At 39.0% G+C, this 20,976-nt stretch overlaps 1 protein-coding gene and 1 long non-coding RNA gene across 3 annotated transcripts in view; one reads left to right on the top strand and one right to left on the bottom strand.

Annotated features, from left to right (window-relative positions):
• gli2b (GLI family zinc finger 2b) overlaps window positions 1–20,976 on the top strand; it is an 85,667-nt gene that overhangs the window by 17,896 nt on the left and 46,795 nt on the right. The window lies entirely within an intron of this gene.
• On the bottom strand, window positions 15,962–19,834 carry LOC131360562 (uncharacterized). Its single transcript, XR_009205891.1, has 3 exons — window positions 19,332–19,834; window positions 17,334–17,648; window positions 15,962–16,193 (listed from the first exon to the last, which is right to left on the bottom strand). It is a non-coding gene; the product is annotated as an uncharacterized LOC131360562 (long non-coding RNA).

Here is a 20,976-nt window from a genome sequence, read left to right on the forward strand (position 1 = left end):
TCCTACCTCCAGAGTATAAATGTTATAAATTAGTCAAAACGGAAACCCGAGCAGTGGACGACATGGTCCTTGTGAGATTGACAAAGATGCCAGTTGAGGGTTACCTTTGAAATGGAAAATAGTGCATGGGAAAGTCTGACACTTTTACACATTCATGAAGGAGTTTGTTGGCATGCCATAGTAAAGGAAAGAAAACTCGATGAATAAATTTTGAATAAATCAGTTGATCTGGACCACACAGTGGCATCATGGGAGTTAAATGGATGTTAATTATATAAAAAGGCATATTAAATAGACCTTTATTGAGAAACATAGCGGTTAATATTCTGCATATTGGACAAGTAGTGGTTTAAATCCGTCATTAGTTTGATTAGAAGGTAAAACGGTGTAGTGGAATTATAATTAACACATACTATTGTAAATGTCAGAGTTTGCCAAAGGCAGGCAGTAATTACAGCTTCAGACGTGTTTTCATGCCGAGAGAGAATTCCGTCTCTGTGGCACGAGAAGTATCAAGAGCTCAAGAGTGGAAAAGAGAGAAAGGAAGCATGGAGCATGTCAGGGGACAAAAGTAAAGGAATTTGATGAAAGCAACTAATAATAAGGCTGAAAGGCCTTGTTCTTACCTCCAGAGTGTAAATGTTATAAATTAGTCAGAATGGCAGTGGACACGGACATCCCGAGGCTGACAAAGATACAAATTGAGGGCTGTGTTTGAAATGGAAATACCGTTGTGGTGTTTTTACACATTGATGAGGCGATTTAGTGGCCTGGCATTATTAAGGAATGATGGTTAAACAGCTTAACACAACAGTGCTGCCTAGTTCTCAATTCTGTCTCGATTAGCCAGAAAGAAGTTGACTAATTTTTTGTAACATCACCTATGAAATTCAGCGAAATTATCAGAATAAATGATATGATTCGATTCGATTTTTTTCTTAACAGAGAAAACCATACAGATGTTGATATTGTGAAGGTTTCACTCAGGAGATGTTTATTTATGCTTCATGAAACGAGTCTCCGGTGTCAGCACTTTGTAGGTGTCAGTAGCTTTTCCACTGCAGAACAGAGGGCTTTGTGCTTTCTTGTTTCTCCAACATGACAAACTACATTTTTCTATCTTATTAACGTCAGGAGAATGACAAAAAAAAGGAGGCTGGTGAGTGAACGACATAAGTAATAACAGGAACTAACTTGTCTCATAGATGTTCCTCAACGTTAAATTTAACTACAGATGGATTTAAAAAGTTTCTTGAATAAATAAAAGTGTAGCAAATTAGCAAACTGGTGTGGGATAAGAGGAAAAAAGCATTACATGATGTGTATTTATTGGAAAATAATCAATTTTAGGGTGGTAACACTCCATTTCTCTCATTTCTTCCACATCACAGCATCGTTGATGATTTTTCTATAACATGTCAGGTTTTATTCCTCACTTCTGGAATTGGGTTTTACTAATACTGAAGGAATGGCTTGTGATTATAGTTTAAAATCAACAATAATCACAGTTTGTTAAAAGTACAGTAAATTTAGATGTTTTGCTGATGCTCATATACTTATAAGTTGCTCAAAAGCTCTTGGTTAAACAACTGCACATGACTTGACTTTGTAGTGTGCAGTTTTCTATTATTTATAATCACACTAGTGTGTGGTGTCATCCAGATGGAAATAGATTCCCTTTTCAATATGCTTCCTCTCAAAGTTTCTTCCTCATATCGTCTCAGGGATTTTTTTTTTGCTGGCTTGCTCATTAGGGATAAATGTAAATGAAAATCTTTATCATTTCCGTTCGGAATTTTTATATCCCTGTAAAGCCGCTCTGTGACAGTGTTCGTTGTTAAAAGCGCTACACAAATAAAACTGAATCGAATTGAAGTAAATTAACTAACTGATTATTAGTCCATCACATGTGTTACAACACACAGCTTTCTTTCCCTTCGCTAACAATTAGAAAATGAATTCCCTTTAAAAACGAAAGAAATCTGTGTTTCCCAGATGTGCATTAAGCAGCAAATCCCCTTCACAATGAGTGTATTGTTAAAATGCAGTGTCTTTCCAATCTGAGCTAACGGTAATTAAAATGACATCTGATCATGCCCGGAGCTGAAATCATAATATAAATATGATCTGGCCTGCTTATTAAATCTGACTGGTGCGACTGAATGAAGCCGATTCAGACCCAGATGCTGAGGTCATGTGTGTGAATGGTCTCAGTGAAGTGGGGTTTCTGCCGTGAACTTAGCTCCGTTATGACTAATCCCCTCTTGGAGGGGTGCAGAGTGGGTTTAACCCTTATGCTCAGGCTATTACTTAGCGATGAAGTTCACATTGGCGTGGCCCGTTTTACATTTCACAGAAATATATGTAATTGTAGTTAGCGTCATGTCGGTAAACACTGGCACGAATTGTACTCAGGGGGTTTATGGTAGGATGAGTGAAATCAAGGAGAACCATGTGAAAGAGACAGGGTGGAAGTGTACCTCTGGTTAGGAGGGTAGGTAAGGGCTTCTTGATGGTGTGTGGGCTCTGTGGTGCATTTTTCTCCACTTTGATGTAGTTTATTCGGCCAGGAATAAATGCAGAAATCAGACAGAAAAAGAAACAAAAAATAAACTGCTTGAGCAACAGACAGGATTGATCTGTATATAAAGGAAATGTCCAAAGACCTTTGCGATTCTGTTTCTGTTTGCGGTTTTGTTCCCAGTCTGGATAAATTGGTCTACTGTGGCATTGAATTAAGCAAACTAAAACAAAAGTATCGACTTCAGTCTGATTTGGATTAGGCAAATAAGCTAATAAGTGAGAAAGCTGATGCAGATGGAGGGAATGTGATAGCATCTAAAATCACCTACTCGGGCTTGGAAACAAAGACAGAACTTGGCCTATATCTTTCATCCGTCTTATAGCCAGGATCCCAGTTCTGTCCCGGAACACATCACACACACTCATTCACGTCGCGTTCGATAATACTCTCCACTTCCATCATCAGAACAGCAGTTGAGACGTTATCTATTGGAAGAAATGCGTTCCAGTACAGTTCCACAATCTTGTAGCGTGTATATCACGGTGGTTGATATATTTCTAATGTCATTGTTGTGATTTTTCAGGTTCTTTAGAGAACTCTTGTCAAGTACAATGAGTTAAAAAATATATATCTTAAGCATAGTCTCTGAAAATCTGGATGCATTAAGACTTTTCTACAACAGCTGTGCAGAAGGCAGGGGTAAGAGGACAGATGTGTGCACTCTGATTTGGCATGAAGCACAGCACTATCAAACAGGCACTGTTAGGTTTCCAGCTGAATGACAGAAAAAGAGAAACAGGAGAGCAAGAGAGAGAGAGAGAGAGAGAGAGAGAGAGAGTTTGGTATGCATGGATTGATTGCTTGAAAACTGCACTGAGCAAAGTTTAATTTCTCAGTCTTGTCTCATTCAAAAAAAGTTGAAAGTTGCTGCACTTTTAAATTACGCCCCAGCAGCAGCTAGACTTGGACGGCCCAAGTTCTGCCCCTGTTTTCTCTGACCCCTATTGGCCCTCTTTTCTGGGAGGAAGACTCACTGCGATCTAACTAGACAGAGAACCCATGGGTCAGCCAATACAGCCTCGGTCCGTAGCTTCAGAGTGCTAAAGAGCCTCAGCTGTGTGCCAGCACGGCACGACAGGCCAATTACTTATCACAGTAATCCGTATTATTATTCCGGCTCGCAGACGCTGATAAGTGAATATGCAGGGGCTCAGAGACAAGGTCCTTGAACCCCGAGCCGAGTCGGCCGCTTTTAATATATGGCCCTGTTACGCTGCTTTATTGTCAGCGTGTGGTTTACAACGGGCCGCAGGCTTCTCGTCACCTAAGTCATGCCCACCTCGGAGCACAGCCCGGCTCTCTCTATTAAACCTCCTCTCGGGTTTACGCCTCCTGTCCGGAGTTATTTATTCCCAACAATTTCCTCTCTATCAGAGAACACGCTAATGCTGACTTTTAATATGTTATTTACACATAAAGAAAAAACTATTTGCAGCGCTCGACGCGTGCAAAGTGAAGGGAAAACGAATGGGCCCCCCTCTGCCCTCCGCTCCGTTATATCTGAGTTTAACAATCTGGATTGCTAATAGAACCATTTATCACAGGGCCAGCCATTTGTTTTATGTTATGAAGCCAGGTCTCGGTTTCAGCGAGTTAGCCCTCTATGGAAATGCGAGCTTGTATAATGAAGCGAGCGCAAGTCACTTTGTGTAAAAGTAAAAGGAAAAAGACAAGGACCAGGTTTTACTGGACGCCGGGTGGAATTCCGGATGCGAGACGGGAGGCTGGGGGTTTTTTATGTGGAGGTTAGGAGAGAAGAAGCTATAAAGTGACACGTCCTGTGTGGGTTTATAAGAGCTCGCTCTGGCCTGCTTCATTTAAGAGCTGCAGTGAACAGGCCTCAATCTCCCTCGGCATCGTGCCGTCAATTGCTCTTCATTAATGAAGCTAAACGAGTGGGCCGAACTGTTTTGACAGCAAGCATCTGTCTGTGGAGAAAAACAAATACGGATGTCCTCTCGTCATAACAATGAGCTCAGCGCTAAGGCTGAGGGTTTGGATAGATTCGGAAGTGCAGAAAATGAGAAAATATCCAAATGTCATGAACAGTGTGTAGGTTTGACTTGATCTTCCACTATTTGGTTTTGTTTGAGTATCTTTTTGTGATTTGTTTTTCTTTCGCTTCATTTTGCTGATGTTGCAGCCAACATGATGTTGAACCAGCAACCTTGGAATAATCTCTGACCTCGATTTTCTTCTCTATTACTCTATTATTATTATTACTTTGTATTATTATTCTCTATATTTTACCCCAAATTATATTAAACTCATGGATTTTTGTCCTATTAGAGATGTGATCTTGTACATGTCAGTATTAGGAATAACAGAGAATCCAAGAAACCCTATACCATATCTTAATAGCTTTACACCACAGTGCTGCTGAATTGATTAATTTTTAAAGCACGGGTTGATATTAATACGCTTGCTTTTTCTGTGATCATTTTTATTGTAACAACTTACACATGATACTACCTAATAAACGATTAATACGACTAAAAATGTTATTATTTAACATAAAGCATTCTTTGACATGGTGAACCTTTTTGTAAAGAGATGTTTATTTGGCACTGATGGAAGGAGTCTCCAGTGTCAGTGCCTTGTAGGAATTAGAGAATAAGCTTTTATATTTTCAGCCAAAGGAAAGCCTTCACCAAGAGGGATGTGCATTTTGAGGTTGTGCCAAGTGGCTTTTTTGTCTGTTTTATTATCATATTATTCATATAAATAACTTACTGAGAACAAATTTGCTTCACAAACGTTCCACAAAATTAAATGCAACTCTAAACAGATAAAAAAAAAAGTATGACATCATAACAGCATGTCCCAAAAGTGGTTTATTCCTGTTATACCACAGCAATTTGCAACAATTTACAATTTAATTATTACAAAAAATATATATTTTTATCCATTTATAGTTACATAACCCACTTATATATTATTAAATAATATACTATATAGAATCTTTTAAATTGAAGAAAGACTTTTTCTCTTTTTCATTTTCTCTCCATGCTTCAGGCCTAAAGGTTTGCAGTGTAGAGTGTGTGTTGGCTGGTAATGACTTGATTAACTGGGTTTGGTGCCTCATGACATATATCATGGCCAAAGTGTGCGTGTCATGCAGGAGGGAGATTGATGGGCCGTGCTGAAGCTCTGTTTCTGTTAAGTCGGGTCACGGCGTGCTCACATCTCAAGCTTTAGGCATTCCGGACACACCACATGAGAATATCTCGCTGCGGTCTACATTATGACAAAGAAATTGAATTTATGATGTTACACTTTGCCGCATTAGCAAGGTAATTGACTTGACACGTCAGACAGGAAGATTAGAGGTGGCAAGGAGAAAGCTGTTTGTGAAAGATAATTATTCAAGCGAGTTCTTATCCAAAATCAGTCACATAACACCTGCATTATTCAAACTGTCCCCAGATTCTTGTAGTGAAGAGAAAGAGAAAGAAAAAGAGAGGTAAAAGATAGCGATGGAGAGAGAGAGAGAGAGAGAGAGGGGAAGGGAGCTGGATGGATGGTTAAGGGCCTGGCTGTGTAAATAGTGCTTTAAGAGAGGCTGGTTAGCGATAAGGACAATTTCCTTTATCAACTGGATGAAGTCTCAGTGGCGACAGTGAATAATTGACGGAGGCGAGTCCCGGGCTGCCTGGGGAACGGCCCTGGGGTCATCGCCACGACAGAGAAAAATGTGGCCAAAAAAGCTTGTCGTCCACCTCCTACTGCAAAAGCAGGGCCACTAATCTTCCTGAGAAGGGAATTTCTCTTTTTTTTGTCGCTCTTTGCTTGCTCTAAATGAGGCTCCTGGTAGAAAAGGTCTTGCTGAAAACAGAACAGTTCTCTCTCTCTCTCTCTCTCTCTCTCTCTATCTCTCTCTCTCCCACACACACATCATGCGAATAACATGTAATTAATACAAGCATGTAAAAAATAAATGAATCATTTGCAAAACCTAAATGAATCATGGGTTAGAAAGTCATATGTGAAAATAAAATGATAATGTAGGACAAAAAATTACACATGGAAATAAATGAATCATAAACATATGAATAAATTAGTACTGTGTAAAAAGAATCACATCAAAATAAGTGAATCATGTATTGAAAAACATTTGAAAATGAACTAAGCAGGAAAAGCGTAAAATGAATCATGAATCATGTGTAAAACAAATCATAAGGAAAATAATTGAATCATGCTTGAAAAGCACATGAATCGTGAATCATGTGTAATTAATAAATTATGGAAAATAAAATCACACGTGAAAATAAATGAATCATGAATCAAGTGTAAAATAAAACACACTTAAAAGAAATGAATCGTGCGTGAAAAGCATTTGTAAAAAAATAAATGAATAATATGGTTCATTATTTGTAAAATAAATCACGTGTGAAAAGAAATTAATCACGTGTAAGTAATCACGAATCAAGTGTAAATAATGAATCATGTCTAAAATATATGACATATGAAAATAAATCATGTGTAGTGAATGAAACCTGTCCAAAATGAATCGCATATGAAAATGAATGAATCGCGTGTAAAGAAAATCACATGTGAATAAAAATGAATCAGTGAATTAGGTGTAAAAAATTCCAAAATGTGAGAAATAAGAACTGAGCACTAAAAACAGGTGAAAGTGACGTGTGAAATGTGTAAAAACCATGAGGATATTTCACGATGTGGTTGTTCACATGTACGGCTTTCTTTTTTTTCTGTAATGGTGCCCCTTTCTCTCAGGTTTGATTTCTAACAGCTCCTATAAAAAGTGTCAGCTACGTTGTCGGTCGCTGTACTGTTCACTGGTTAAACCTTATTACTGAACGGATCAGTGAAACTGCAGATGTTCAGTCTGGAATCTTCACTTAAAGCTCATGCAGTCACCCTTTTTGAGGACATTTTTTTGAAAGGAAATGACTAATAGCAGCCATGTCCGGTTGGTTTCGCACTGCCCTATATGAAACTTTATCCCAGACTGTATCCTAGGGTTTGCATGAGTCATATGGGCCGCCATATGCTGTGTAAATACAGGCTGCTACACAGACTTGTAAAAGGTTGGGCAATTATTTTCATTTTCCCCTCACATGGGAACACTCTCTGCGCTCGTAGTAATGGCTGTGCAACTTGCCTACATCTAAAGGAGCTCTTTGTAAACATTCGGCCTGATGGCTTTAGAAGAAGAAGAAGCCTTCTTCTCTTTAATCGTAACTTCGTCTCGGGCCTGACGAAAGCCAGAGATTAGATATACAATGCTAAGTGAAAGCAGGACGCCTGCTCATTTTCTGGTCTATTTATAGCTGGCCACGTTGATTGCTGGATAAAAATCGGCTGTAGATACGCAACGTTTCTTCTCTCTCTCTCTCTTTGTGAAGCTTTTTTTTCCTAGTGTGTGAATGCACTCATTTAAAAGAAGTCTGAGAACAAATGGCCTAGATAACATTAAAAAACCCAGACATTACTCGCCTGTTTTTAATTTTTTCCTCCTTATTCATTGGGTTATATATTTCCAGAGATCAGTTTTAACTTTTAAAAGCAGAACAAGCATGGAGTAAATCCAAACAACTCAATTCAAGAACTGCAGTAAGTAAACTCAGATGAAATGCAATCAGATTTGGTTTGTTTGAATGTCTTAATGAGATCAGATCCAGGTTAACCAGAAAATAACATTTCTCATCCCCAAAATTTTGTATGAGGATAAAAGACCTAAAATACATTAACTGCGTAATCCGATTCCTGTAAAAAAAAAAAAAAAATACAGTTTGTGTATGCTGTAATCTAAATCAGACCTACAAAGAGGCGGCTTTGCTACACAACAGCTGTGCTAGCATGCGAGGCTCTGTAATTAAATATAATCTGATATTACGTGTTGCAATGGAACACTTGATTCAGGCATCAAAGCCCTTAGTTAATATAATAATAAGCTCTGGACGATGTCTGGAGACGTAAATCTCCCCCTCCGAAGCAGAACTTGGCCCAAAAACAACACATTCCTTCTGATTTACAAGTGTTGGAGAGAAGCTCCAGCGATAGATGAAATGCTCTGGGGCATCAATGCAAACTTCCTAATTCTCTCCCGCTCTTTTTTTTCTCTCCCACCCCCTCTTTTCTTTCTGCTTCCCTCCTTCCAGTAACAGCACATTGCTCTCAGCATGGGTCTATTTATCCCTGACTGGCCTGCGTTCCCAACTGCAAATTACCCCTATGTGCAGATACCTGTGTGTGTGTGTGTGTGTGAGAGAGAGAGAGAGAGAGAGAGAGAGAGAAAGAGAGAGATTTGAAAGGCTTTTTCAGTGCACACACCCCTCCTTTAAGCACAGGCGTGGAGAGATTCTCAGGCCTCTTTTGCACTATGTGAGGATCAGGATCATAAGAAATTCTGCCATGTCTACAGTCTACAGAGCTCAGCATGTCTCAACAGGAGAACTTTTCTTTGTTTCTTAGGGTATTAGAAACTGACAATCTTCTCGTTTTAGTTGAATTTAAATGCAAGAACTAGGGATGTGATGATATAGCTGAGTATAGGAGGGAAGTTACCAGTACACACCACTTCACAGCAGTTTCAGTATACTCTGTACTATACGTGTCAACCATTCAATCTACATGTGTCACTAACCGATGATTCAATACGTCACTAACCGATGAATCAATACGTCACTAACCAATGAATCAATATGTCACTAACCAATGAATCAATATGTCACTAACTGATGAATCGATACATCACTAACCGTTGAATCAATACGTCAATAACTGAAGAATCGATACATCACTAACCAATGATTCAATACATCACTAACTGATGATTCAATACATCACTAACCGATGAATCAATACGTCACTAACCGATGAATCAATATGTCACTAACTGATGAATCGATACAACACTAACCGTTGAATCAATACGTCAATAACCGAAGAATCGATACGTCACTAACCAATGAATCGATACGTCACTATCCAATGAATCAATACGTCACTAACCAATGAATCAATACGTCACTAACCAATGAATCGATACATCACTAACCGTTGAATCAATACGTCAATAACCGGAGAATCGATACGTCACTAACCAATGAATCGATACGTCACTAACCAATGATTCAATACATCACTAACTGATGATTCAATACGTCACTAACCAATGAATCAATACATCACTAACCAATGAATCAATATGTCACTAACTGATGAATCGATACAACACTAACCGTTGAATCAATACGTCAATAACCGAAGAATCGATACGTCCCTAACCAATGAATCGATACGTCATTAACCAATGAATCAATACGTCAATACCGAAGAATCGATACGTCAATAACCAATGATTCAATACGTCACTAACCGATGATTCAATACGTCACTAACCGATGATTCAATATGTCACTAACCGATGAATCAATACGTCACTAACCAATGAATCAATACGTCACTAACCAATGATTCGATACATCACTAACCAATGAATCGATACATTATTAACCAGTGAATCGATACATTACTAACCAATGAATCGATACATTATTAACCAATGAATCGATACATTACTAACCAATGAATCGATACATTATTAACCAATGAATCGATACATCACTAACCAGTGAATCGATACATTATTAACCAATGAATCGATACATTATTAACCAATGAATCGATACATCACTAACCATTGAATCAATACGTCAATAACCGAAGAATCGATACATCACTAACCAATGAATCAATACGTCACTAACCAATGAATCAATACGTCACTAACCAATGAATCGATACATCACTAACCAATGAATCGATACATCACTAACCGTTGAATCAATACGTCACTAACCAATGAATCGATACGTCACTAACCAATGAATCGATACGTCACTAACCATTAAATCAATACGTCGCTAACCAATGAACTGATACATGTCTTTAAGCAATGAATGAATACATGTCACTTACCAATAAATCGATACGTCACTAACAAATGAATCAATATGTGTCACTAACCAAGGAATCAATATGTGTCACTAACAAAAGAATCAGTACATGTCACTAACTAATGAATCGATACATTACTAACCAATGAATCGATACATTACTTACCAATAAATCGATACGTTCCTAACCAATGAATCGGTACATTACTTACCAATAAATCGATACGTCACTAACAAATGAATCGATATGTGTCACTAACCAAGGAATCAATATGTGTCACTAACAAAAGAATCAGTACATGTCACTAACTAATGAATCGGTACATTACTAAGCAATGAATCAATACATGTCACTAACTAATGAATCGGTACATTACTAACCAATGAATCGATACATTATTAACCAATGAATCGATACATTACTAACCAATGCATAGATACGTCACTAAACAATGAATCGATACATGTCACTAACTAATGAATGAATGTGCACTCAGCTATTTATTTATTAATATTACATACCATTGCTTAGAGAATTCTGTGCCACTGGGTGTGTTTTCCGTCAACCATTTTTTTCTCAAAAAGATGCTGTAAAAAAGAATAAAACACTTTGGGGCCTGCTGTTATTGGAAAATAATCAACAATAACTCTGCCTGTGTTGATTATTTTCTTATAACAGCATTTGTTTTATTGCTTACATCATGAATGGGAAATTTATCAAAAACATCTTTATTAATGTGTCTTAGTTTGTTGCTTTTATATCCACCTGAGTATAACTGATTGTCCACATTTAATACCACATCATAACACTGATTTATGGCACCACATGTGTTTATTATTTAGTTAACATTTAAAAGAATCATTTAAGCCAGTGTTTATCTCCAGTGGTAGGGTTTTCTTGCTGTGTAACATGTTATCCTTTTTCAGAACATGAAGTCATAAGCGAATATGCTGCGAATTTACTGCATTGTTCCGTGTCCAAACACAATGAACAAAATCACTTCTCCTCCTTGTTCTCATGCAGTCCTCCTGCAAAGGAATACAGTCCACGTTTCTGTTGGCGAGTGCGTGCAGCTGATCTTGTTTAGCTCATGCTTTGGAGATGCTCTCTGTCTGACACCACAGCCAAAGAGCATGTGGATTAAGCAAATCATAACAAACAGATCCATGGGCGGATAAGGTGGGTGCAGGAGGAGAGAAGGAGCACAGTGTGTGTGTGTGTGTGTGTATGGATGTGTGAAAGTTGGTGTGTGTTACCCTGGCACACTACAGAGTCTACAGGCCAAGCCTAAACAATGTCTCTTTGAGGACACAGACACATCTGTCTATGATGTGGTCGGAAACCCAGCATGTGCCGTGTTTCTCTGTCTCTAAACACAAAGCCATCAAAGCAGAATAACAAGAATAAGATCGGATTGATTTAGCTGAAGTACTATACGGATGGGATAACATTTCCGGACATAAATCTGTTAAGCAATGCTGCCGGACAACATCTGTAATGTTTACTGACGGTTCACACGGGATATGCAACCTCTGTATATATCACAGAGACTGGAGTGTCTTCAAGATGTACGCCTGGTCTTCATACGGATCCATGAAATCCATGCCTAAGTTTACTTTACAGGCCTCATCTTAATCCAAACTTATTGTTCTGACCTTGATTATAAATGCTTTGTGTAGGACTCATGGCTGCTGTGCATGATCCTTGGTAGGCCACATGACCACAGAGCGTATGGAGGCCACCCTGAAGCATTAGCTATTTCCCTGTCAGTGGCAAATAACATCAAATGTAATATGTAATAGTGTGACACTGCTAGCTTTAGCAGAATACTCTGAATGTTTTAAATGTTGGCAAATTTAAATGACATTTGTAAGATGTCTTGTCCACCCGAATGTCGTCAGCCATCTTGGAAATCCTCATCCAGCAAAGCCCACCCATCTTCCACTACATAAGCAAAGCTGCAAGCATTGCATTCCACGCTTTTCGAACATTTTTTGGTTGAATAAGTGCATGAGCTGGGTAGTTATAGTAAAAGTAGTAAAAGTGCACTTCTTGTTGGAATCTTCAGTCTGATCACACTATTTATACTACACAATACCACAGAACAGTGTATAAGTATGTGATTTGGGATACACCTAATATTTTAATGTTCTCCGGTTTGGGCCAATGATTTTCTCCCCAATTTTCCCAATTCCCTTTCACCAGCTGGCTCTCCCCATCATACCACAGCAACAAACCAGGGATGAGAAATTTTTCAAATCTGCTCCTTATGCTGCAGACTCAGATGAGAGGGCTATGTGCCTTCTTCAACATACACCAGCTCACAGGCATCCATGATTGGCTAGCGTCACTGTGATTGACAGGAGAGAAAGAACATTTTCTGAAAACATGGACAGTTTTGCTCTCTGTAGTCCCAGCTATGATTCCCAGTGGGATTCAAACTTCCGTCTGCCTTTTAATCTCTGCAAGTACTTTTCATTTTAGTGGGATATGATAGAATGAGTGAGTGGTAATGTAAAGGTCTTTAAAGTGTAGAAACAGTACATCTTTTCCCACAAGAAATAATGAATTTTTTATCAGTAGCTACTTATTTTTGTATATTACTTGGGTTTATTTCTGGTCATTTTAAGGGAATGAAAATGCAGCATAATCTATCCAGTCACATACACATGAAAGTGACCTGGGACAGGGAATCCCATGGATTCTCTGGTGATAATTACATTACCCTTTCTTAACAATTTACACGGCTTAAAGGAATCAGATCTTAAAATGGAGAAAATCTATGTAGGTAGTCAAAATATTAACACGTTGGGTTTTAATAGGTTTTACTTGACAGATAGAGATCAAGACATGCTTTTTAGCATGTTTTACAGCCCTGCACAATCCCTCCCGGCTCTTGAGTCTAGAATGATTTACCATCGCGCTCCAGTGCAGGCTATAACACTGTCATCTTTGGCTCTGTGAACCTGACTCTTAACCAGCTATCCACACTGCGCAATGCCTCATTGCTCCAGTCTCGCTTAAAAAATGAACCATACACCAGTGCCATGCTAGCTCTGGCTTCATGTCATGGGTGTGCACACTTCTGTGTGGCCTTGAGGCCATTTTTAGAATCCTGCATTATAGTTTCTTCTTAAGGAAACCCAAAAAAGGGAGGTGCATGATCTCCAGGACTATAACCATACTAAAGGGAAGGAGCATATTTCCTGCCTAATGATTTGCCTGGGCAGAGCCAGAGCCTTGACAGGTTTGCGGTTTCTACATGTCAGTGCTTTAAAAGCTCCAAATAATTGTGGCTTTGGCAAAACAAGTGGCTTTAATGAACTGAGCAGCACCTTCAGATCTAGGATAAGAAATTAAGCCTCTTGTTACACCAATTAAAACTCTTTAAAAAAGGGTCAGATCCAAAGTACCAAAAACATCCCAGGAAAGCTTATGGATTTTTGGCTGACTTTCAGGGAGCAGGCAGTATCTTGCCTCTTGTTTTTACCTTTTTAAAACTTTTTGAAAACAGAGGTTGCTTACTGAGACGACAAAATGATGGTCCCAAAATATGACATGGCAGCATATAGTTAGTAAACTTTAAGATCCGGATCAAGAGGAAGTAGAAGTTACTGTGCTGAAGTTACTGCACTAGAATATTCTTTTTGTTCAACTCTGCATGATGTTGCTTTTTAAAAATCCATCCCTTTACCCATTAATTCATTTACATTACACCATTTGGCAGACGTCTTTATCCAGATCGACTTACAGAAGGTCTTTGAAGTCTCTATAAATTAATACATTGACACGGGTTCACCAGGTCACAGACTAAGAATAACATCAGGAAGAGGTAGGTCTTTAGAATCAAGCCAGTGAGCTGAACAGTCAGCTGTTCAGACTTTTAGGGGAAGTTCAGAGAACACAGAGAAGAGTCTTGATGCATACGTTCCTATTGCATTCCTGATGCATACCTCGGTCAATTCCCGGTCACCAGCTTGCTCTCCCAATCACATGATAGCTTCCAGCCAGAAAGAGTGAAGACTAACACATGCATTTTCTTGTGAAATCAGCCAAACCAAGCACTTCTTTTTGACCTGCTGCTCATGCTGTGTAACATGTTGTCCTTTTTCAAAACGTGAAGTAATCAGGAAATATGCTATGCATTTACTGCATAGTCCTGTCCCCATCATAATGAACACTATTGGTTCTCATCTTTGTCCACAAAACAGTCCACATTTTCCAGTCGATTGAAAATGATGCCAAACGCATGTAATAGTGTGATGCTGCTAGCTTTAGCAGAAAAAGAAATGTTGAAAAATGAATCACACAATGTGAGTTCATTTAAAAGACATTTGCAAGATGTTGCTCATGCTTGAAGGCAGCTAAACACACTCAAAGGAAAGTCCAGGATCGGTGAGTCCTGATTGGTTAGTGTCGCTCTGATTGACAGGGTAGAGAGTAATGCTATACCAGTCAAACTCTTTTGAACTCCTGACACAGACGGCCATATTTGCTCATTGTCAGGATTCAAACGCGTGAGCTGCCTGCGCTAGGGTTAAACGTTTTTCTTTTGCCGCGTGACAAAGCTTTTCCTTTTTTGCCAGCTGAGTAAAATGACTTCTGTCTTCCATTATAGCACCCTCTGTGTTTAGCAGTCCTGCAGATGATCATCATTTCATTTTGGTTTTTCAGCGCCCTTTCATACTGTATCTGAAAATCTTGAGTCAGTCTTGTAATCGAGATTCGAGCTCAACGCAGATTTTCAGCAGCAGAAGGAAATCACAGACGTGAAGCAAAAGTGCTTGTTTACTATTTACTCATTATTGTGAAATCATAACATGTTTGCTTGCTGGATAGCTCAGAAATACGACGGATCCATGAGAGCTCAGCTTGATTATATTCACAGCAGCATTTTTTTGCACTGAGTAAATGGTAGCTCTCGCTACCGCTGGATGAGAGTTAAATAAAGAACATGACAATTACAAGCTGCTGTTTCTTTTCTCTGGACCTTAATGGAAAAACTGCTTCCCTCCAGGGCTGCCACTTAGCGTCCGCTCGCTTGCACCGCAGCCCAGCTGAAGCAACACTGTGGGTCACATGAGACGGGTGCGAGAGGGATGTTTGGCACGGTGCCAGGCCGCCACACTGATGCCCACGCACTACCCACAGTTACCCAACACTCAGCTCAGGGCCACGGTGGATAAATTCTGTGACGTTTTAGTGGGAAAATAAGCCTTCGTCCTAGGTCAACCGGCAGAGTGCTGCGTTTTTTTGGAAATGTTGGTTTGTTTTGACTGGGTTGAGTTTGCATACGTCTGAGAGCTCTGCTTTTTTTTGTCCAGGTTGTAATCTGAAACCATTAAAAAAAAAAACAATCATGGCTCTGTTATATGCTGCATTGCCTGTTTTATCTACAGAGACTGTTTCAGTAAGGCAACATACCAGGCAACAAACAGGGATCAGCTTAATTTGTAGGTTTATTTTATTGCGCTTGTTTGTTTTGTTATTGTTTCTATAGCAACATCCTTGTGTACACAGAGAATAGTCACAACACGTAAACGGATTAAAAACGTCTGATTGCTCATTCGGTTTCCTGGTAGAGAATTTTTTTAGAGCGTCTTCAGAAGTTCCAGAAGTTTTCCGACGCAAGTCTTCAGGCCAGAGGAGACGGTGCTTTGCAGTTTCTCAGTAACATGACAAGCTACCAAAGAAACCAAAGAAACATCATGCATGTATAAAGAGTAACTATATATGGATAAGTAGCACAAAATAGCATTATTGAATAAAAAAAAAATAAAACAAATAATTAATAAAATAATAAAATTAATGTATTCAATTGTAATCCTTGGTAATCTGCTGTGGTAAAAAAGAAATGCAACACTTTGTTACTGATTATTTTCCTATAAAAATATGCCCCAATTAAACCCAGACATCCTTCACTGTTCCTCACTTTTACAAATTATGAAAATCAGTTTTAGGGGCTAATTTATTTGGCTTACTTTTACATCTTTTTTTGTGGAAATAATCATTTTTGTATAAAATATAAAAATATGTAATTTCATGAACTTTCATAGGAGTTTTACTATATAAACAATATAGAGTATTTAGTGAAACTATATCAATATTCAGATATTTTTTAGTGTGGAAATTTTTGTGTAAAATATAAAAATGTACTATAATATGTATTTTCAGGCATTTTCACAGGAGTCTTACTATATAAATAATATGAAAATATCTAACCATATATCTCTCAGGATTTATTTTATTTTTCTTTGTGATTGTTGTGACCAAAAGTGCTTGACTTTATCAAAACCTTAGGATGCAATTGTAGTTATTTTTGGACTTTTTGTGGTGAAACTGCAAGCACAGGATTATTCTTTTAAACTACTACCAATGAAGAGACCTATGTAATTACTTTCTATGATAGCTGTACTCATGTTTGACGTATGTAAATATAAGAAGGCTTTGGCTATATACACGTTGTGATGACATCACACTTGGCCAAAAAACTGCAGAAAGTCTGCTACAGATTTGAGAAATTGCACATTCCTGAGTTAACTTGATACTGTGTTAATTTCTGCAATTGCAAAATTGTGAAATCCTGCAGGAACTGTAGATTGTTTGCATGTAGCCTGAACTGCATCACTCTTCCTGGTGTTCAAATACATATACACTATAAAATACAAAGATAATCTAATAAGAACTGCTTGCTCTTTACATGCAAATAATACGCAAGTACTAAGAGCTATAAAACAGAGCTGTGAAAGGGGACAGGGAATTTTTTCTCCTCATGATAAAGCTTGTGCCAGACATACCAGACATACCATTGAAGCCTACTTACCGTCAAATAATAAAAACAACAATCGAGCTATGCTATATTTTTTTTCCTAAAAGTCACCCACACGAGGCTGTTTCAGAAGTTCTGACCTCATGAGCATTGCGTGATTAGTCCTTCCACAGATCTTTGAAGGTGTTAAATAAAAGTGAGAGGAGTAAAAAGCCTGGCGCCGCATGCCGTGGGCTGGTGTGTTTAGATCTGGGACGAGACCCCAGGTCCTCGAAATCCATTTTATCCTCCTCCTTAAAGTTCTCCATCTTGATGACATGTGATTTTAGCCATCCTACCCACCAGGCTCCCCGGCGAATCAGGGCACCGCTGTGAAGAAAATGCAAAACCAGTGTAGCAATTTATCTTCATACATTTATCTAAAGGCTGGGAAGGAAGGTAGTTATTACAGGGATATTTGATATTATGCTAATTTAGGGCCTTCCTTTGCGATTGTGCGGACATTTGTTATTTCCGAAAGCTGTGCTACGTGAAGAGGCGAGCAAGCCTGAGGGTTTTTCTGCACTCTTTGGAGATTTCTAAAGCCCTCCAGCTTCTTCCTTTCTTATTTATTAGCGTTCCTTGGCTACAGGGTTGCATTTGAACTGATACAGAAAAGGAGATTAGCCTAATGGAACCCTGGCTTGTTAGTAACATTAAATTAAAAGTTGAAGTTTTAATATTTTAATGGCATAGGTTACTTTCCTTATCCACACAGTACAGAAATTACCAGCAGGTCTTAGTCTAAAATGGACGGCTTTTCCATTGGTGATCGATAAAGCTCTTTGTTTGTACATGATATTCTTCAAGCTTTAATCAAAGCACTAAAAGGACTCGCTAGTCCACATTAACTGCCGGGAAACTTGTTGAAGGTTATTTTTCCGTCATAACTGCAGAAACACTAATGACTCTACATTAATGAACGCTGGGCTGTGTTTGCAAAGCCATGGAGATCAGCGAGCTAATAGTGAGAGAAAACTTTTTTGGAGTGCATTAGATCAGATAGGAAAGAAGGTAATAGAGAAAACTAAAAAAAAATGGTGAAAGCATTGTGTGCTTCAGAGTTGCAACACTTGATAATAAATGCTTCGAATGTTATTGCCCTCTCCTTTAACAGTACCAACTAATTGGCAATGAAAAAGCCAGAATGCAAATTTGGTCCAATAGCTAGGCATTGTACATATCTTTAAAAAAAAAAAAAGAAGCTGTTGTGCAGTTTATCTCAATAACGTTACTGGATCTTCTCCAGCACCATAAGCCCTCTGAAGTGGAGGGAGAATTGCTGAATGAATTGCTTTGAGTAATTCTTTACCCTCTTGGCCGACAAAAAAAGCCCGCTTTCTGAATGAAGCTCTTTGTGTCAGAGTATGACGGCTATGGCTCCCCCCCGACCTGCAGCAGGCCGCCGTCGAGAGGCTTGCAGATGCAAAGGAAGTCAAAATACCCAGTGGCACTCGAGTGAGGTGCCAGGACTTCCTGTGGCACGAGTCTGTCTAAGTGAAGGGGGTGATGTCACTTCAAGAAAGAGAGAGTTTGAACTAGACAAATATTTTTCCCCAAGCTCAGAATACTGCACTGGGATAAACCCTTTAGATGTGATTCATTCTTATTAGGTTGGAACTGTATGGTAACTCTGAAGCATTGTGTTCTTCGGTGTGTTTAGGTCAAATCTATATTGGTGGAGCATAACCTTGCGTAACTTTGTTCATTATCTTTTATAAAGTCTGCAAAGAGGGCTTTCAGATCCTTAACCAGGTTATGCTGTGTCTAAGTGATTTGCAGCGACATAGTGAAATATTACATAGCTGTTAACAAACCATGTTCTGGTGCAGTGTAGGCTGGTATGCAGCTTTCACCGGCCTGAAGTCATTGAGAATATGAAGTGATGCTGCAGAATTACGAACGTCTTTCATAACATAATAAATTGGGTTTTGAATGCATGAGGCACAATAGTGTTCAGACTAAAGCTTCATAAGTAAGAATAAAGCACTAAGCCCATAAGTAAACACCTACCTTTTGTTTATAGCGTAGGACAGCAACACCGAGCGCAATGCTCCCATCGACCAGGAATCTAATTCCTCTTTTTAAATTGAGAGCAAAAATCTGTCAGTGATGACACCCCAGCTTGTTCTGTTATTGGATGCATTGCAAACTCTCCGCCAACTCGAAGAGTAACAGGAGGCCCCCACGCTCACCTCCTTCCAGCTCCACTCTCCTTCACAGTTCCCATTAGGGGGTAGAAAAGGGGGGAGGGTTCTTTCCTAGGCCTTTGTAGTCAAGCCTTGTGGAGCCTCTTGTTTGTGCTCTGATTTCACAATCAAGGCCTCAAAGCCCTTCCATCATTTCTTAACCCCCCACAATCACTCCAGTGAGGAATCCGACCCCGGGCTCGGTCTAACATAAGCCCTAAGAAACAGAGATGAATGCAACCCTGGTTATATGGATTGTATTTATTGTCTATATATTTATCAGTTCATCCATTCTTACATACTGTATATGTAAACAGAGATTCTGTCTCATCTGGACCTGACAAAAGGAGCCATCCTCTATCTATCCATTCATCTGACGAACGAATGAACTATCCACATACACAACCATCTATTCATTCCTCCATTCATACAAACATACATGCATACCTACCTACCTACATACATACATGCATTAATCCAACCAGCTTTTCATCCCTACATGCATCCATTTGACAAACCATTGAACTGCCCATACACACAACCATCCATCCATCCATCCATCCATCCATCCATACATACATCCATTTATCCAACCAGCTTTTTATTCATCCATACATCCATTTGACAAACCATCCATCCATCCATCCATCCATACATACATACATTTATCCAACCAGCTTTTTATTCATCCATACATCCATTTGACAAACCATCCATCCATCCATCCATCCATACATACATCCATTTATCCAACCAGCTTTTTATTCATCCATACATCCATTTGACAAACCATCCATCCATCCATCTATCCAACCAACTATTAATACTTGATCTATCCATCCAACCACCAACCAACAAACTAATCAACCCACCAAGTATTTATGCATACAACCAACCTATCAGCTCTTTATCTATCCAACAAATTCTGCATCCATCTATCTGTCCATCCAAGCAGTTCTTCATCCAACTAACCAGCTTATCAACCAAACAGTTCTTCTTGCATCAGATCATCACTTTGACCTGCTATAGCCATGCTGGCAGTTACAATGCTGTCTTGATTTGAAAGCAATCTGTTTTTCCAGTGACCTCCAGAGAAAGTATCTGCTTCACGAAGCTGACTTTTTGTCCTCTTACCTAAAGCTAAACTCTCTTAGCAATTTGCATTCCTTTACCACTGCAAGAGATTCTAATCTGATTTGATTACACATTCATTCCATCGGTCCATCTGTAGGCTAGTTTGCAGAGCCGTTCGTTTTTAATGCAGTGCAGAGTTGAGACTAAGGCTAAGGCTTGAGGGACAGCGGATGAAAGTGTAAAAGCTAATTATGCCTCTAACCAGGCCATGCTGCTGAAACAGGGTCAGCATGTCTGCAATCTAAGCCCACTCATTAACCCATACTTTCTGCCTTAAAGCAATGCCGACTGTCACCATCCGTGTTAATTATTCAATTAAGGCTTTTCAATTAACA

Source organism: Hemibagrus wyckioides, linkage group LG10 (assembly GCF_019097595.1).
Source record: "Hemibagrus wyckioides isolate EC202008001 linkage group LG10, SWU_Hwy_1.0, whole genome shotgun sequence".
NCBI classification, from domain to species: Eukaryota; Metazoa; Chordata; class Actinopteri; order Siluriformes; family Bagridae; genus Hemibagrus; species Hemibagrus wyckioides.